This window comes from Anomaloglossus baeobatrachus, chromosome 2, assembly GCF_048569485.1.
Source record: "Anomaloglossus baeobatrachus isolate aAnoBae1 chromosome 2, aAnoBae1.hap1, whole genome shotgun sequence".
In the NCBI taxonomy this organism is placed as follows: Eukaryota; Metazoa; Chordata; class Amphibia; order Anura; family Aromobatidae; genus Anomaloglossus; species Anomaloglossus baeobatrachus.
In genome coordinates, this window is record NC_134354.1 from 275,308,934 (window position 1) to 275,326,184 (window position 17,251).

Genomic DNA, 17,251 nt, shown 5'->3' on the forward strand with positions numbered 1-17,251 from the left:
TGCTACGTGGATGGCGTCTGCATCTACCGTGAATAATTTAGCAATGGTGGCATAACGGGGTAGCCTAACCTCTTCCTCTCCGCAGTTCATCACTCTCACGGGCACTCGTCCTTTCTTGACATCAATCACCCCTCTGGCTGCCATCACTGTGGGCCAATGTTCAGAAGGCAGAGGCTCCACCACTGCTGGGTAATCCTGTCCATGGGGACCCACTGCTACCCTACACCAAATCATCATTTCACTCCTCGGAGGCGCTACATCCATCACTCGCACACCACCAATCTCTCCACCCGACAGATTCACCTGTTGTCACTGCAGGAGGGCCCGGATTTCGCGTTGCAGAGCCCTCTGATGGCCTCCTCCTGCTGTGATAGACAGTTGTTGTAATAGGTACAGCACTTCTTCCATGCAATTTTCAATCACGTTGGTCCCTAGGACCATTTTTGGGTTACGGTCACTGGGGTCATTCTGTACTACAATCAGCCCTTTGTGTTTCAGCTCCACCCGCCCCGCCTTCAAGGTCACCTCCTTAAACCCCACTTGCGTCATAGGGAGGCCGTTGGCCGCAATAATGGTCAAACTAGCATCGGGGGGGTAAGCTCACTGTCAGACCTATAACGTTTGTACAGTATATAGGCTATAGTCGTTACCTGCGAACCGGTGTCAAGAAGGGCGTAGGTCGGGATCCGTCCACAGCAAGGGAGATGATGGGGCGACCTCCAACGTATCTATAACGCCAGTCAGCTGGGCCTTGAGGATCTATTCCTGAGGATTGGCTTTTGGCCTCAGGGCTTGCTCGTTTAAAGGGCACTGGCGGGAGTAGTGGCCAGTCTTGTTACACTTGTAGCAGATGGGTGGTCCATACCGGCTGTCTGCGTTCCTCCTCCGCTGCATCCACGGGACATCCTCCGGGCTGTCTGCGAGCTGTACCTTCTCCACTGGCTTGGCTTTCGGTGGCAGCTGTAAGGCGGCGAGGATCCTGGCGATGTCATCACTCAGGCGCTGGACTTGCGACGACAGGTCCTTCGGGGTCCCGGCCGCTGCTGCGGGAGCCGGCAGGGCCAATAAGGGGGCTGCTACCAAGACGGGGCCGGTGTTAGCCGGGCGGGTCGGCGGCACCAGCTTCGACCAACTGTAGTGCTTTAATAGCCCGGTCTTTTAGAACCGCAAAGTTCAAGTCCAAGTGTTCTAGAGACCACAGTCGTAGTTGCTTACGATCTTCAGTGGACCCCAGCCCCTGCAGGAACTGCTCCACCAGCATTTTGTTGCTCTCAGCCTCATTAGTAGAGTCCACCTGCTTCAGTGTGTGTAGGGCCGTCTGCAGCCTTAGGCTATGTGCGCACTAGACCGTTTTTCCCGCGGATTTACCCGCGGATTTGCCCCGGAAATTTCTTGAGAAATGTCTGCAATCTTTGTGCAGACATTTCCCATGAAATTCAATGAGAAAAAAAAATAGCTGTGCGCACTGTGCGGATTTTTCTCAAGAAAATTTCTTGAGAAAATTTTCTCGAGAAACTTTCTTGAGAAAATGTGCATGTCCATTAATTTCCGCAGGTACCGGGGGTATTCCGGGGGTATTCCGCAGGTAGCAATGATGTGCGGTATACCACCGGAATAGCCGCGATTTACCTGCGGTAATGCCCATCGCTGCCTGCGGTTTTGCAGGAAGCGATGTCATTATGCCAGGAAGAGGAGCAGAGGAAACACACGTCGCACTCCCTGGACGCCGCACAGAAGCACTTCCGTGCGACCTCCAGGTGTCTGTGCAGTGTGTGTCCTGCTCCGGCCTCGCGGCTGCCTGCACTGCAGGGTGTCAGTGTCTGCCCGCAGTGTCAGCAGCCTGTCACGCGGCAGCGCAGGCAGACACTGACATCCTGCAGTGCTGGGAGCCGCGGGGATGACGATCGCTGCTGTCAGGAGGTGAGATCATTACCTGCTGTGACGATCTCCTGCCTCCTGACGTCAGCGCTGTCACTGCTGTCTAGGGCCGACTCGCGAGCGGCCCGAGACTGTCACTAGCGGTGACGTCACGGGCTCTCGCGATAAGTCAGTGACAGCGCTGACGTCAGCAGTACAGGAGATGATCACAGAAGGTAATGATCTCATCTATGCTCCTGATGGCAGCGCTCGTCATCCCCTGCAGTGACCTGAGCTGACCTATTGATGTTAGCTCAGGTCACTGCATTGCTCTCCCAGCCAATGGGGAACATTCTGTTTTTCATTGACTGGGACAGCGACTATGGTATGGATCGCCGTGCCCCCCCCCCCCTTATTGGATTACGCCGGACGTGGAATTGATTGTGCTCTTTTCAATAAATTGGTTAAAGAGGGAATGTTTTGGGGAGTGTTTTTTCAAATAAAACTTTTTTTGTTGTCTATTTTTTAATTATTACTGACTGGGTTGGTGATGTCGGGTATCTGATAGACGCCTGACCTCACCAACCCCAGGGCTTGATGCCAGGTGACATTACACATCTGGCATCAACCCCATATATTACCCCGTTTGCCAACGCACCAGGGCGCGGGATGAGCTGGGGCAAAGCGCCAGGATTGGCACGTCTAATGGATGCGCCACTTCTGGGGCGGCTGCGGCCTGCTATTTTTAGGCTGGGGAGTGTCCAATAACAGTGGACCTCCCTAGTCTGAGAATATCAGACCCCAGCTGTCCGCTTTACCTTGGCTGGTGATCCAATATGGGGGGGACCCCACGTTTTTTGTTTTAAATTATTTATATAATTTAAAATAACAGCGTGGGGTGCCCACTGTTTTGGATTATCAGCCAAGGTGAAGCTGCCAGCGGTGGTCTGCAGGCTGCAGCCGTCTGCTTTACCCTAGCTGGCTACAAAAAATAGGGGGACCTCACGTCATTTTTTTTTAATTATTTATTTATTTTATGGCTAAATACAAGGCTAAGCACCCTTTAGGCTACTTTCACACATCCGGCTTGAGCTCTGCGGCTCAATCCGGCTGTGCAAGCTATGCAACGGATGCGGTGAAAACACCGCATCCTTTGCATAGGTTTTTCCTTTGCGGCCAGTCCGGTTTTTGCCGCTTGCGGCATGCTACTGAGCATGCGCAGTGGCAAAAACCGCATGCGGCGGCCGGATGCGGTTATTGCCGCATCGCGCCGCATCCGGCCGCCATAGGCATGTATTGAAAAATGTGCCGCATCGGCCGAATGCGGCGCGATGCGGTTTTTTTTGCCGCACGAAAAAACGTGCCAGGCAACTTTCCATCCGGCCGCCGCATCGGCTACATCTGCCGCATGCGGCAAAAAACGGACGGAACGCAAGGCCATGCGGCACAATGCGGCACTAATTAAAGTCTATGCAGGAAAATCGCAACCGGCAGCAAAAAAAACCGGTTGCGATTTTCATGCAAAGTGCCGGATTGTGCCGCATAGCAAAAACCGGAGGTGTGAAAGTAGCCTAAGTGCCACATGAAAGTCACTAAAGGGTGCCAGCTTAGAAAATGCAGGGAGGTGGATTATATAGGTTTTTCTCATCTATCTATCTATCTATCCCTCTATCTATCTATCTATCTATCCCTCTATCTATCTATCTATCTATCTATCTATCCCTCTATCTATCTATCTATCTATCTATCTATCCCTCTATCTATCTATCTATCTATCCCTCTATCTATCTATCTATCTATCCCTCTATCTATCTATCTATCTATCTATCTATCCCTCTATCTATCTATCTATCCCTCTATCTATCTATCTATCTATCTATCCCTCTATCTATCTATCTATCTATCTATCTATCCCTCTATCTATCTATCTATCTATCTATCTATCTATCTATCTATCCCTCTATCCATCTATCTATCCATCTATCTATCTATCCCTCTATCTATCTATTCATCTATCTATCTATCCCTCTATCTATCTATCTATCTATCTATCCCTCTATCTATCTATCTATCTATCTATCTATCTATCTATCCCTCTATCTATCTATCTATCTATCTATCCCTCTATCTATCTATCTATCTATCTATCCCTCTATCTATCTATCTATCTATCTATCCATCTATCTATCCATCTATCTATCCCTCTATCTATCTATTCATCTATCTATCTATCCCTCTATCTATCTATCTATTCATCTATCCATCTTTCCCTCTATCTATCTATCTATCTATCTATCTATCTATCCCTCTATCTATCTATCTATCTATCTATCTATCTATCTATCCCTCTATCTATCTATCTATCTATCTATCTATCCCTCTATCTATCTATCTATCTATCCATCTATCCCTCTATCTATCTATCCCTCTATCTATCTATTCATCTATCTATCTATCCCTCTATCTATCTATCTATTCATCTATCCATCTTTCCCTCTATCCACTATCTGTCTATGGATTATCTTTATTATTTATTGCAGGGACAAACCTGCGGTAAATCCGCGGTAAATCCGCGGCAAATTCGCGGCAAATTCGCGGCAAATCCGCGGCAAAAACGCACGCGGATTTGGTGCGGATTTTTTCCGCAGGTCCGGAAATCTTTCACTGGCAGAAGTTTCTCAAGAAATTTTCTTGAGAAACTTCACATTTCTAGTGCGCACATAGCCTTAAGGCGTAGTCTCGAATACTGTCCTGCGGGCGCTGTCGGCAGTTAAAAAAATGCATCCGCAGCTCCGCTTCAGTACGGGTTTCAAAAGCAGCCTGTAGTTTGTCAAAAATGGCGGTTACCGAGACCCGGTCAGCGTCTGCCCAAGTCTCCACCTCCTGCTCAGCGGCGCCGGTCAGCTGCCCGAGTACCACAGATGCACGCTGCTTGCCAGTCATGGCATACAAATCGAGAATAGTGCATATTTTCTTCCTCAATATCTGCAGGGCATCAGGATTCCCATCATACTGGGGTAACCAGGCAGCATCGGGCACGTAGGGCAAGGAGATTGGCATTACCTGGGTGACCGTCGGAGCCATGGCTGCGACCGGAGCGGGAGCTGCCACATTTCCGTCATCTGCCAGAGGCTGACGACCCTCCGCAATCGGGATTAGGCGCAAAGATCTTTCCGCTTCTCATCCTTGGTCTTTTGCCGGCACTCTCTTTTGCGGCTTTTTAGTTTCGGGGTTCACCTTCTGGCTGTGTTCCCAGGGGGCGAGGCTTCGGCTTTTGCACCCTTTTCTCGGGGAAGACGACGCTGGGCTGCAGTTTTCGCGCCCAAAAATGGCGGCAAAAATAGCGACTTCTGAAAATTTTTCAACGGATCACCACTGACTGTCCAATTCAAGTCGCACTTTCACCAGGTAAGTGGATGGTTAAGAATCCTGTTTGTTAAGCCAAGTTTTTTGGGTGGGCTGCCCCCTGTCAGCAGCCGCCGCTGCTCGGATCCGGACCTCCTAAGGGGGGTGGCTCGAGGGTCTCCGGACACGGGGTCTCGCGGGCATGCCGAATAAAAAGGGTGACGTAGATGTACGGTCTAGGCTGTATTAAGTTCGTGATGCCACCCACGGTGTGTGGTGAGGTGGGACACCACCGCTGCTGTTATGGGGCACCCGGGGGAGGTGTAGCGGCAGCTGGATGTTAACCCCTCCGTGGGTAGGGATGGTTGCCCCGGGGCCCAGTGTCCTTATGCAGGGTATAGCAACAACAGGGGAACGTTTTGGTTACTCACAGTAAATGACACACATGAGTCTTTGGTAAACCAAGGTGCTGGTGGCCAGCCGCCGCGGCCGGTTGCATTCGGGGTCCCCCCCACTCAGGCTGGTGATCTCTGTCCTTTTCCTCTGCACTGACTTTGTGTATGGTGGACTGCCTGGTCTGGAACTCAGGAGTCCGCTCCCGGCTGGATGTGGCCTAAGGAGCCGTGCCCGCAGATGCTGGCCCATGGGATCTATGGGCCCTGGCAGTGACCTCTTATCCCTATCGGTGGGCTGTTGTCTTCTATGAGGGACTTTGGGTGGGACAGGACCTCTAGTCCTGGCCTCAATCGGTTAATTAACCAGGCTGCTTGTTTCCGGTCCTGGCTTCAGGGTCCAAGTACCCCCCTTTGTGCTCCGGTTTCCGGGTCGGTTCCCCGTGTCAGTACCGGTGGGCTACAACCCTATCCCGGTCCACCTCGGTGCCATCTTCCTGTCTCCTGCTGACGGAGACCACAGTCTGCCTCCTAGCCAAGGCACCAGGGCTCCAACCCTGGCACCGTTCAACTTGAACTTCCTCTGCTGGAGCTACACCTAGCTCCAGCCCACACTCCTCTCCACTGGAACTACAAACCTCTACTCTTACTCAGAACTGCTTGTTTTCCAGCCCTGGGCTGTCTAGACCCCTGGGTGGGCGTGTCCAACCGCCTGGTCCCGCCCACTGGTGTGTCTATCTTTTTCTAAGGGGGGTTGACTATGGTTTCAGGTCGGCTGTGTATTTCCTAAGTCAGGGAAGGGTGTTGTGCAGGGGCCTATCTGTGACTATCTGGATTTGCCAGGGCGTCACACCAGCGTCTGCTGGCACGGCTCCTTAGGCCACAGCCAGCCGGGAGCGGACTCCTGAGTTCCAGACCAGGCAGTCCACCATACACAAAGCAAGTGCAGAGGGAAAAGGACAGCGACCACCAGCCCGGGTGGGGGACCTGAATGCAACCGGCCGTGGCGGCCGGTCACCAGCGCCTTGGTTTACCAAAAGACTCGTGTGATTAATTTACTTTGAGTAACCAAACATCCCCCCGCCTGTCCGGGCACGCCGGCCCTTGCCATCGCTATACCCTACACAAAGATACTGGGTCCCAGGGCAACCATCCCTACCCATGGAGGGGTTAACATCCAGCTGCCACTACATCTCCCCCGGGTGCCCCATAACAGCAGCGGTGGTGTCCCACCTCACCACACACCGTGGGTGGCGTCACAAACTTAATATGGCCTAGCCCGTACATCTACAACCCCCCTTTTTATTCGGCGTGTCAGCGTGACCCCCGGGTCCGGAGGATCCCTCGAGCCACAGACACACACAGCGGGTCCGGCCCGAGCAGCGGCGGCTGCTAGCACGTGGGACATAAACCTATACATGTTTGGTGTCTACGACCTCGTACCAACCTGAGGTATCACAGCAACACATCATTTGTACCATAAAGTGAATAAAATATCCCAAAAAAATCATGCAATCTCACGGGTTTTTTTGCATTTTTTCCACATTTGGAATTTCTTTACTGGAAAACGGCAAACTATATGATGAAACTTATGGTTTCATTTAAAAGTACATCTCCTCCTGCATAAAACAAGTCCTCATGTGGCAAGATTGACAGAAAAATAAAAAAGTTATGGCTCTCGGAAGAAGGGGAGCAAAAAAACCCCAAAAAATAGAAAATTGCCCGGGGGTGAAAGGGTTAAAATCAGAAATACTATGCATGGCTATGTCATTGCATAAACTGTGTAACTGTCATGGCAGATCCCAGAGAGTTAAGCAGAAACACATTATGACATCATGGCTCCTGAATGTTGAAGGTCTTATTTTTGCAGTGTTCCATCTGAGCAAGCATTTTTTGGGGTGCTGCCATTTTGATGTTACTCCTAACTGCTTAAGGTCTTTATTGTAACACAGTGTTCTAAGTAAGCTAGCTTTTTTCTGCAGGCTGCCATTTTGATTTTGGCCTGGCTTGGGTATCATGCTGTCATCAGACATGGCATTTCTCAGTGTTTAAGAAGGAGATCATAGCTTACAAAGCAGAATTGCTATACATGGCTGTGTCAGTTAATAAACAGTGTAACCGTCATGGCAGCTACCAGAGAGTTAAGCCATACCTCCCAACCGTCCCGGATACAGTCCCGATTTTATACGTCAGTCCAATTCTCACGCCCGGGAAGCTCTGTATCCTGCAGTGCAGTGAGACGCAGCTGCCACGCCCCCGCACTCTGCCGACCACGCCCCCTCCGGATGCCTGCCACACTCTCTGGATGCCTTCCTTGGCATCTATACTGCTGGCCATGCCCCTTTGCGGTCGTCCACGCCCCCTCTCTATGCTGGACACACACTCCTCGGATGCTCTCCTTGTCCCCTCCTGCTGCTCTCGAAGCTGACCACGCCCCTTCTGCCTGCCCATTCTACCCAGGATGCTGCTCACATGCGACCGACTCATCTGCACAGCGGCTGCTTCAAAACCGTCAGATCTGCAACTGAGGTAAGTGCACCAGAAGCAGGGAGAGAGCAGTGTGCTTGCAGCAGGGAGAGAGTAGAGTGCTTGCAGGAGGGAGAGAGCAGTGTGCTTGCAGGAGGGAGAGAGCAGTGTGCTTGCAGCAGGGAGAGAGAAGTGTGCTTGCAGCAGGGAGTGACCAGTGTGCTTGCAGCAGGGAGAGAGCAGTGTGCTTGCAGCAGGGAGAGAGCAGTGTGCTTGCAGGAGGGAGAGAGCAGTGTGCTTGCAGGAGGGAGAGTGCAGAGTGCCTGCAGGAGGGAGAGTGCAGTGTGCTTGCAGGAGGGAGAGAGCAGTGTGCTTGCAGCAGGGAGAGAGCAGTGTGCGTGCAGCAGGGAGAGAGCAGTGTGCGTGCAGGAGGGAGAGCAGTGTGCTTGCAGGAGGGAGAGAGCAGTGTGCCTGCAGGAGGGAGAGTGCAGTGTGCTTGCAGGAGGGAGAGTGCAGTGTGCCTGCAGCAGGGAGAGAGCAGTGTGCGTGCAGCAGGGAGAGAGCAGTGTGTGTGCAGCAGGGAGAGAGCAGTGTGCTTGCAGGAGGGAGAGAGCAGTGTGCTTGCAGGAGGGAGAGAGCAGTGTGCCTGTAGGAGGGAGAGAGCAATGTGCCTGTAGGAGGGAGAGAGCAGTGTGCCTGTAGGAGGGAGAGAGCAATGTGCCTGTAGGAGGGAGAGAGCAGTGTGCCTGTAGGAGGGAGAGAGCAGTGTGCCTGCAGGAGGGAGAGAGCAGTGTGCCTGCAGGAGGGAGAGAGCAGTGTGCCTGCAGGAGGGAGAGAGCAGTGTGCTTGCAGGAGGGAGAGAGCAGTGTGCTTGCAGGAGGGAGAGAGCAGTGTGCTTGCAGCAGGGAGAGAGCAGTGTGCTTGCAGCAGGGAGTTAGCAGTGTGCTTGCAGCAGGGAGAGAGCAGTGTGCTTGCAGGAGGGAGAGAGCAGGGAGAGTGCAGAGTGCTTGCAGCAGGGAGAGAGCAGTGTGCTTGCAGCAGGGAGAGAGCAGTGTGCTTGCAGCAGGGAGAGAGCAGTGTGCTTGCAGGAGGGAGAGAGCAGTGTGCTTGCAGGAGGGAGAGAGCAGTGTGCCTGCATGAGGGAGAGTGCAGTGTGCCTGCAGGAGGTAGAGAGCAGTGTGCTTGCAGCAGGGAGAGTGCAGTGTGCTTGCAGCAGGGAGAGTGCAGTGTGCTTGCAGCAGGGAGAGAGCAGTGTGCCTGTAGGAGGGAGAGAGCAGTGTGCCTGTAGGAGGGAGAGAGCAGTGTGCCTGTAGGAGGGAGAGAGCAGTGTGCCTGTAGGAGGGAGAGAGCAGTGTGCCTGTAGGAGGGAGAGAGCAGTGTGCCTGTAGGAGGGAGAGAGCAGTGTGCCTGCAGGAGGGAGAGAGCAGTGTGCCTGCAGGAGGGAGAGAGCAGTGTGCCTGCAGGAGGGAGAGTGCAGTGTGATTGCAGGAGGGAGAGAGCAGTGTGCCTGCAGGAGGGAGAGAGCAGTGTGCGTGCAAGAGGGAGAGAGCAGTGTGCTTGCAGGAGGGAGAGAGCAGTGTGCTTGCAGGAGGGAGAGAGCAGTGTGCTTGCAGGAGGGAGAGAGCAGTGTTCCTGCAGGAAGGAGAGGGCAGTGTGCTTGCAGCAGGGAGAGAGCAGGGAGAGTGCAGAGTGCTTGCAGCAGGGAGAGAGCAGTGAGCTTGCAGCAGGGAGAGAGCAGTGTGCTTGCAGCAGGGAGAGAGCAGTGTGCTTGCAGGAGGGGAGAGCAGTGTGCTTGCAGGAGGGGAGAGCAGTGTGCCTGCAGGAGGGAGAGAGCAGTGTGCCTGCAGGAGGGAGAGAGAAGTGTGCTTGCAGGAGGGAGAGAGCAGTGTGCTTGCAGCAGGGAGTTAGCAGTGTGCTTGCAGCAGGGAGTTAGCAGTGTGCTTGCAGCAGGGAGAGAGCAGTGTGCTTGCAGGAGGGAGAGAGCAGGGAGAGTGCAGAGTGCTTGCAGCAGGGAGAGAGCAGTGTGCTTGCAGCAGGGAGAGAGCAGTGTGCTTGCAGCAGGGAGAGAGCAGTGTGCTTGCAGGAGGGAGAGAGCAGTGTGCCTGCATGAGGGAGAGAGCAGTGTGCCTGCATGAGGGAGAGTGCAGTGTGCCTGCAGGAGGGAGAGAGCAGTGTGCTTGCAGCAGGGAGAGTGCAGTGTGCTTGCAGCAGGGAGAGAGCAGTGTGCCTGCAGGAGGGAGAGAGCAGTGTGCCTGTAGGAGGGAGAGAGCAGTGTGCCTGTAGGAGGGAGAGAGCAGTGAGCCTGTAGGAGGGAGAGAGCAGTGTGCCTGTAGGAGGGAGAGAGCAGTGTGCCTGCAGGAGGGAGAGAGCAGTGTGCCTGCAGGAGGGAGAGAGCAGTGTGCCTGCAGGAGGGAGAGAGCAGTGTGCCTGCAGGAGGGAGAGAGCAGTGTGCGTGCAAGAGGGAGAGAGCAGTGTGCTTGCAGGAGGGAGAGAGCAGTGTGCTTGCAGGAGGGAGAGAGCAGTGTGCGTGCAGGAGGGAGAGAGCAGTGTGCTTGCAGGAGGGAGAGAGCAGTGCGTGCAGGAGGGAGAGAGCAGTGTGCCTGCAGGAGGGAGAGAGCAGTGTGCCTACAGCAGGGAGAGAGCAGTGTGCCTGCAGGAGGGAGAGAGCAGTGTGCCTGCAGCAGGGAGAGAGCAGTGTGCGTGCAGGAGGGAGAGAGCAGTGTGCGTGCAGGAGGGAGAGAGCAGTGTGCTTGCAGGAGGGAGAGAGCAGTGTGCTTGCAGGAGGGAGAGAGCAGTGTGCTTGCATGAGGGAGAGAGCAGTGTGCTTGCAGGAGGGAGAGACCAGTGTTCCTGTAGGAGGGAGAGAGCAGTGTGCCTGTAGGAGGGAGAGAGCAGTGTTCCTGCAGGAAGGAGAGGGCAGTGTGCTTGCAGCAGGGAGAGAGCAGGGAGAGTGCAGAGTGCTTGCAGCAGGGAGAGAGCAGTGAGCTTGCAGCAGGGAGAGAGCAGTGTGCTTGCAGCAGGGAGAGAGCAGTGTGCTTGCAGGAGGGGAGAGCAGTGTGCTTGCAGGAGGGGTGAGCAGTGTGCCTGCAGGAGGGAGAGAGCAGTGTGCCTGCAGGAGGGAGAGAGCAGTGTGCCTGCAGGAGGGAGAGAGCAGTGTGCTTGCAGGAGGGAGAGAGCAGTGTGCTTGCAGCAGGGAGAGAGCAGTGTGCTTGCAGCAGGGAGTTAGCAGTGTGCTTGCAGCAGGGAGAGAGCAGTGTGCTTGCAGGAGGGAGAGAGCAGGGAGAGTGCAGAGTGCTTGCAGCAGGGAGAGAGCAGTGTGCTTGCAGCAGGGAGAGAGCAGTGTGCTTGCAGCAGGGAGAGAGCAGTGTGCTTGCAGGAGGGAGAGAGCAGTGTGCTTGCAGGAGGGAGAGAGCAGTGTGCTTGCAGGAGGGAGAGAGCAGTGTGCCTGCATGAGGGAGAGTGCAGTGTGCCTGCAGGAGGGAGAGAGCAGTGTGCTTGCAGCAGGGAGAGTGCAGTGTGCTTGCAGCAGGGAGAGAGCAGTGTGCCTGCAGGAGGGAGAGAGCAGTGTGCCTGTAGGAGGGAGAGAGCAGTGTGCCTGTAGGAGGGAGAGAGCAGTGTGCCTGTAGGAGGGAGAGAGCAGTGTGCCTGTAGGAGGGAGAGAGCAGTGTGCCTGCAGGAGGGAGAGAGCAGTGTGCCTGCAGGAGGGAGAGTGCAGTGTGATTGCAGGAGGGAGAGAGCAGTGTGCCTGCAGGAGGGAGAGAGCAGTGTGCGTGCAAGAGGGAGAGAGCAGTGTGCTTGCAGGAGGGAGAGAGCAGTGTGCGTGCAGGAGGGAGAGAGCAGTGTGCTTGCAGGAGGGAGAGAGCAGTGCGTGCAGGAGGGAGAGAGCAGTGTGCGTGCAGGAGGGAGAGAGCAGTGTGCCTGCAGGAGGGAGAGAGCAGTGTGCCTACAGCAGGGAGAGAGCAGTGTGCCTGCAGGAGGGAGAGAGCAGTGTGCCTGCAGCAGGGAGAGAGCAGTGTGCTTGCAGCAGGGAGAGAGCAGTGTGCGTGCAGGAGGGAGAGAGCAGTGTGCCTGCAGGAGGGAGAGAGCAGTGTGCCTGCAGGAGGGAGAGAGCAGTGTGCTTGCAGGAGGGAGAGAGCAGTGTGCTTGCAGCAGGGAGAGAGCAGTGTGCTTGCAGCAGGGAGTTAGCAGTGTGCTTGCAGCAGGGAGAGAGCAGTGTGCTTGCAGGAGGGAGAGAGCAGGGAGAGTGCAGAGTGCTTGCAGCAGGGAGAGAGCAGTGTGCTTGCAGCAGGGAGAGAGCAGTGTGCTTGCAGCAGGGAGAGAGCAGTGTGCTTGCAGGAGGGAGAGAGCAGTGTGCTTGCAGGAGGGAGAGAGCAGTGTGCTTGCAGGAGGGAGAGAGCAGTGTGCCTGCATGAGGGAGAGTGCAGTGTGCCTGCAGGAGGGAGAGAGCAGTGTGCTTGCAGCAGGGAGAGAGCAGTGTGCCTGTAGGAGGGAGAGAGCAGTGTGCCTGTAGGAGGGAGAGAGCAGTGTGCCTGTAGGAGGGAGAGAGCAGTGTGCCTGTAGGAGGTAGAGAGCAGTGTGCCTGTAGGAGGGAGAGAGCAGTGTGCCTGTAGGAGGGAGAGAGCAGTGTGCCTGCAGGAGGGAGAGAGCAGTGTGCCTGCAGGAGGGAGAGAGCAGTGTGCCTGCAGGAGGGAGAGTGCAGTGTGATTGCAGGAGGGAGAGAGCAGTGTGCCTGCAGGAGGGAGAGAGCAGTGTGCGTGCAAGAGGGAGAGAGCAGTGTGCTTGCAGGAGGGAGAGAGCAGTGTGCGTGCAGGAGGGAGAGAGCAGTGTGCTTGCAGGAGGGAGAGAGCAGTGTGCGTGCAGGAGGGAGAGAGCAGTGTGCGTGCAGGAGGGAGAGAGCAGTGTGCCTGCAGGAGGGAGAGAGCAGTGTGCCTACAGCAGGGAGAGAGCAGTGTGCCTGCAGGAGGGAGAGAGCAGTGTGCCTGCAGCAGGGAGAGAGCAGTGTGCTTGCAGCAGGGAGAGAGCAGTGTGCGTGCAGGAGGGAGAGAGCAGTGTGCGTGCAGGAGGGAGAGAGCAGTGTGCTTGCAGGAGGGAGAGAGCAGTGTGCTTGCAGGAGGGAGAGAGCAGTGTGCTTGCAGGAGGGAGAGACCAGTGTTCCTGTAGGAGGGAGAGAGCAGTGTGCCTGTAGGAGGGAGAGAGCAGTGTTCCTGCAGGAAGGAGAGGGCAGTGTGCTTGCAGCAGGGAGAGAGCAGGGAGAGTGCAGAGTGCTTGCAGCAGGGAGAGAGCAGTGAGCTTGCAGCAGGGAGAGAGCAGTGTGCTTGCAGCAGGGAGAGAGCAGTGTGCTTGCAGGAGGGGAGAGCAGTGTGCTTGCAGGAGGGGAGAGCAGTGTGCTTGCAGGAGGGGAGAGCAGTGTGCTTGCAGGAGGGGAGAGCAGGGGAGAGTCCAGGACTTGTCTTCTCAGGTCCCCCCTGTGCCTGCAATATTAAAAGCAGACAAACAGAGGACTCAGAAAGCAGCCAGAGGAGCTCTCAGGCTCTGGTGCTGCAATGCTGTCAGCCTGTGCCCTCAGCGCCCCGCAGGCCTGTGCCCTCAGTGCCCCCCCGTGCTGCCAACCTGTGCCCTCAGCGCCCCACCAGCCTGTGTCCTCAGTGCCCCCCAGTGCTGCTAGCTTGTGCCCTCAGTGCACTCCTCAGTGCTGCCAGCCTGTGCCCTCAGCGCCCCGAAAGTCTGTGCCCTCAGTGCCCCCCGCAGTGCTGGCAGCATGTGCCCTCAGTGCCCCCCACAGTGCTGCCAGCATGTGCCCTCAGCGCTCTCCCGCAGTGCTGCCAGCTTATACCTTAAGCACCCTCCAGTGCTGCCAGCTTGGGCCCTCAGCGCACAGGCTGGCAGTGGTGGAAGACGCTAAGCATCCCTAAGGCCAGTATGTATGCCCCACAGGCCACCACTGTCAGTATGTAGGCTCCACAGGCCCCAGTAATGTGTATGTATAGGAAATCATTGCAATGCAGACAATTCGTTCCACAACTTGTTAAATGTCCCATCCTGGTCCCCTGTTGTGCCATTCCACACATGCACAAACACACACAAACACACACACAAGCACGCACACACACATATTATATGCTCACCTTAACTTCAGTTCCATCGCCGGCCTGCTGGGACTTGCTGTTCGCTAGCATGGGCTGTGTATCGGGTGCCATGACGACGAGGGAGGAACTTCCGCACCCAGAGCGCTGACGTCAAAGGCAGGAGCCTCTGATTAGTCAGCGCGCTGCGTTTGAGTAGCGTCTGACAGCGTAAGTTCCTGCTTCGTCGCCGATGGTTACCGATACACAGCGTGGAGTGGCGAACTACAGGACCCAGGAGGCTGGCGATGGAACAGAAGGTACACATGTTATGCTCACCTTACCTTCTGTTCCATCGCCGGCCTCCTGGGTCTTGTAGTTCGCCACGAGGATTCCTTCCTCGTCGCGATGCATCGGCGAACTACAACTATATGCACACGTTGCGTTTTTTCCCCGCGTTAACGCTGCGTTTTGAACTGCAGCATTTTAGTGCCAAATTGCATGTGTTCTGCTCCCCCAGCAAAGTCTATGAGAAGTCCGAAAATTCAATGCGCACGCTGCATTTGTAAACGCAGCGTTTTGAATGCCAAAAATCGCTGCGGAAAAAAAAGCAGCATGTCACTTCTTTTGTGCGTTGTAGCTGCGTTCTCCTCATTGAAAAATCATATGATATGGGTCAAAACGCAACCAAAATGCACTTGGACTGTATTTTTGTGGCGTTCCGCATGCTTTTTTGACAAACGAAACGCAGGTCTTTTTAGTCTCTTTCTCTGTCAGTTGGTCGCTCTGTCTGTCACTCTCTGTCCGTCGGTCAGTCTATCCCCCTCTCTCATACTCACCGATCACGGGCGAGGCGCTGAACGGCTGTCACACTGCTCTGGCGGCTTTTCCTCTTTTGAAAATGCCGGCCGCTCATTATTCCAGCTCATATTCCCTGCTTTCCCCGCCCACCGGCGCCTAAGATTGGTTCCAGTTAGACATACCCCCACACTAAGTGACAGCTGTGTCACTGCAACCAATCACAGCCACCGGTGGGCGGGTCTATATCATGCAGTAAAATAAATAAATAATCTTAAAAAAAACTGTCCCCCCTCAATTTTGATACCAGCCAGGGTAAAGCCACACGGCTGAAGGCTGGTATTCTCAGCATGGGGAGCTCCACGTTATGGGGAGCCCCCCAGCCTAACAATATCAGCCAGCAGCCGCCCAGAATTGCCGCATCCATTAGATGCGACAGTCCTGGGACTCTACCCGGCTCATCCTGAATTGCCATGGTGTGGTGGCAATCGGGGTAATAAGGCATTAATGGCAGCCCATAGCTGCCACTAAGTCCTAGGTTAATCATGGCAGGCTTCTCCCCGAGATATCTGCCATGATTAACCTGTAAGTTAAAGAAAATAAACACATACACACAAAAATCCTTTATTTGGAATAAAAGACAAAAAAACCCCTCTTTGACCATGTTATTAAATCCCCAAATACCCCTCCAGGTCTGACGTAATCCACATGAGGTCTCGCGACGCATCCAGCCCTGCTACATGAAGCGGACAGGAGCGGCCACAGACCACGATTGCTCCCTGTCAGCTCCACGCAGCAACTGAAGTGAGCCGCACGATCAGCGATGACATCACTCAGGTTACCCGCGGCCACTGCTGGATCCTCCAACTGTGACAGCAAGTCGCCCGAGTGACTGAAGTGAGCTGCGCGATCAGCGATGACATCACAGGTGAGTTGCGGTCTCAGGTGGAGGACTCCAGCTGGCTGCGGGTAACCTGAGTGATGGCACCGCTGCTGGCGCTGCTCACGTCAGTCACTCAGGGGATTTGCGGTCACCGGTGCGTCCTTCAAGGGTGACCGCTAACCAGTACGCGATACACAGACAGAGCCGCGGGATGACAATGAAGTCGGGTGAAGTTCATCTGAGTTCATTCTCATCTCGCAACTCTGTCTGTGTCTGCTGTCAGCGGGCATGTAGCAGAGCTGAATTGAATAGGGAATGCACTGTCAAAAATGCATCCAAAACGCATGAGTTGTGGGTGCATTTTGTTTTTTTCTTTTTTACAAACGCAGTGTTTACATTTATCCAGTCTGCCAGAGGGTGTGTTCTTTTCCGCACTGCACAGAACGCAACGTGCGCACATACCAAGCTGAGGTCACACTGGCATATCACATGTGATACGATATGCTAATGACCCTCGGCTCCTGCTGTGCTGTGAGCGTGAGCCATTACACTGTAATCTGATACTGCCGTCGGATCACAGCTGAGGAGCAGAGGGAGGGATTAAGGATATCAGGCGTTCAGTTGGGATGAGCCCTGGGCTATGCTGTCTTTCTAAAGTTGACTGGATCAGCGGACGAGAGCACCCACTGACCCCTGTGTCTCCACAGGAGAGCACCCACTGACCCCCGTGTCTCCACAGGAAAGCACCCACTGACCCCCGTGTTTTGCACAGGAGAGCACCCACTGACCCCCGTGTCTCCGCAGGAGAGCACCCACTGACCCCCGTGTCTCCACAATTGGAACAATCAGAACAGTAAGTTGCCTGTATTCACTAATTCCTCCCATTAACCAAAAGCACAGTATTATTACAGATATTTGATCTAATAGAGCGGATCTGTCATGAAGTCTGCAGTTTTGTACATGGGGCAGATTTAGGGGAAAGATCTGCTTTAAACAGAATTTTGTGGTTTAAAATATTCTAGTTTAAAAGTAACACGGCCAAGTTTGCATTTATATTTTAATTTACTACTTAGAAATAGATCTATGTACCGTATTTTTCGTTTTATGAGGCACACCGGATTATAAGACGCACCCCAAATTTAGAGCTAAAAAAAGCTAAAAAAAAAGAAAAAAATGGGGTCCGTCTTATAATCCAGTGTTCTCTTACCGGAGGGGGCCAGCAGTGGTGGTGAAGCGGGGCCACAGGAGGCAGAGGTTGTTCTGGCAGCCATGGCGGGTTAGTAGCATCAGCCGCAGCGGGTCCGTGGTGACAGCGGCGTCCGTGGTGGGAGCCGCGGCGGCTCCGTGGCAGCGGGTGACAGGTGGAGCAGGCCAGTGAAGTAAGTGTCTCAGTGTGTCCGCGGTCCCACTTCAAATGATGGCGCCTGGAGCGGCGCATGCGCAGATGG

The 17,251-nt window shown here is 54.5% G+C and overlaps 1 protein-coding gene and 1 long non-coding RNA gene across 5 annotated transcripts in view; one reads left to right on the top strand and one right to left on the bottom strand.

Annotated features, from left to right (window-relative positions):
- The window catches only part of LOC142289841 (uncharacterized), a 51,801-nt gene extending 43,964 nt beyond the window's left edge, over window positions 1–7,837 (bottom strand). Inside the window, exon 1 of the long non-coding RNA XR_012750172.1 lies at window positions 7,747–7,837. This is a non-coding gene — a long non-coding RNA (uncharacterized LOC142289841). The remainder of the gene's footprint in view (window positions 1–7,746) is intronic.
- Window positions 7,838–7,967: 130 nt separating this feature from the next.
- LOC142289842 (presenilin-associated rhomboid-like protein, mitochondrial) overlaps window positions 7,968–17,251 on the top strand; it is a 134,532-nt gene continuing 125,248 nt past the window's right edge. For 2 of the 4 annotated variants that reach the window (XM_075333784.1, XM_075333785.1), the window contains exons 1-2: window positions 7,968–8,123; window positions 16,543–16,656. The gene's annotated coding sequence lies outside the window, so the exon portion shown is untranslated. The remainder of the gene's footprint in view (window positions 8,124–16,542; window positions 16,657–17,251) is intronic. The other 2 variants (XM_075333783.1, XM_075333786.1) reach the window with 1 other exon arrangement.